Consider the following 1,566-nt stretch of genomic DNA (forward strand, 5'->3'; position numbering starts at 1 on the left):
TTGAAGCTTTTTATGGAATTCTAGAGAAGTTTAATGCTTGGTAGATGATAGAAATCAAAGGAATTGATGTTTGAAAAATAAAATAAGTGAAAGGTGCTTGGGAAAATCAAGGGACAACAACAAAAATGGCGGGGAAAGAAATTATCGTGAATTTAATGTAGATGGAAGGGGCAATAGAGTATTTTTAAAACTTTTTCTTCATTTTTTTCAAAAATTGATTTAACTGTAAAAAAGCCATAGTTGATTATATTTTTGAGTTAACAGAATTCAAATTTCCGAATACATTTTGATCCAAAAATCCCTAAATTACCCTCAAAACTTCAAGGCTCATTTTTGGGGTGTGACAGAATATTCTGAATTAATCATCCCTGCTCCAGTCGCATCGCATTACCGAATTCCCATGTTTACTTCAACTCAAACCATCATTCTTTTTACTCAGTGCTTCAACCTGACTCGCCAACTTAACAATTGCATCCATATTAAAAGCACTAGCTGCCTTAATAGGTTTTGTTCTCATGACTTGCCATTGATAATTATTTAGTGCCATCTCTTCAATAAATTCTTGGGCTGCCTCAAGTGTTTTGTTATTCAATGTTCTGCCAGCTACTGTATCAATCATCTGTCTAGTCGAGGGATTCAAACCGTTGTTAAAGGTTTGAACTTATAACCGCAAAGGTAACCCATGATGAGAGCACCTTCTCAAAATATCCTTAAATCTCTCCCATGCATCATATAGTGTCTCAAGCTCAATTTGGGAAAGATGAAGAGATGTCGTCCCTCAACTTAGCTATTTTAGTCGGTAGAAAACATTTCAATAAAAAACTTCTCAATCATCTGATTCCAAGTTGTGATAGAACCTCATGGAAGTGAATTCAACTATTTTTTTTACCTTACTTCTTAAAGAGAATGGGAACAACCATAAGCGTATGACATCATCAGTAACACCATTAATCTTAAATGTTTGGCAAATCTCTAGAAAGTTAGCCAAATGAGCTTTTAGATCATCATCTTGGAACCATCAAACTGAACATATTGTTGCACTATTTGAATTGTATACAACTCCACTCAATTACACAAGATCTACTCTTAAACAGGGTTTATTCTTCTTCTAATTTAAGCACATCAAACATAAATCAATAATCTAGAAATATTAAACCAAGAATTAAGCACACATAATTGAGAAGAAGATTTAAGTATTTATTGTGAAAAAAATCAAAAGACAGAGTTCATCATAGGGTTCATCTCCCTAGGCATTTATAAAATTATTTCATGCTTGAAAATAAAAACATTCAAGACACAGTATAACCAAAAGAAATAAAGAAACTCATGATAATATCCTAACAAATCAACTTGGAATCTTCAATCTTGACGGAAATCTACTTTAGAGTTGGCTTCAATGGTGTTTTTCGAGTTGTTTTCTTGAATAGTATATAACTTCTACCTCCTATCTTCTTATTTTTGTCATATATACGACTTAGAATGCTTGAAAAACCTAAAAAATGTGTTTTTCCTCAATTCAGAGTGCCAATTCACGAAATTGACATGGCCTGCCACATGGCTGTGTGT

General features: G+C 33.1%; 1 non-coding gene across 1 annotated transcript; it reads left to right on the forward strand.

Annotated features, from left to right (window-relative positions):
* The first annotated feature begins 677 nt into the window (after window positions 1-677).
* Window positions 678-785, forward strand: LOC128040189 (small nucleolar RNA R71). Its single transcript, XR_008194847.1, has one exon. It is a non-coding gene; the product is annotated as a small nucleolar RNA R71 (small nucleolar RNA).
* Window positions 786-1,566: the final 781 nt, after the last annotated feature.

The sequence above is a fragment of the Gossypium raimondii genome, chromosome 3, assembly GCF_025698545.1.
Source record: "Gossypium raimondii isolate GPD5lz chromosome 3, ASM2569854v1, whole genome shotgun sequence".
Classification (NCBI taxonomy): domain Eukaryota; kingdom Viridiplantae; phylum Streptophyta; class Magnoliopsida; order Malvales; family Malvaceae; genus Gossypium; species Gossypium raimondii.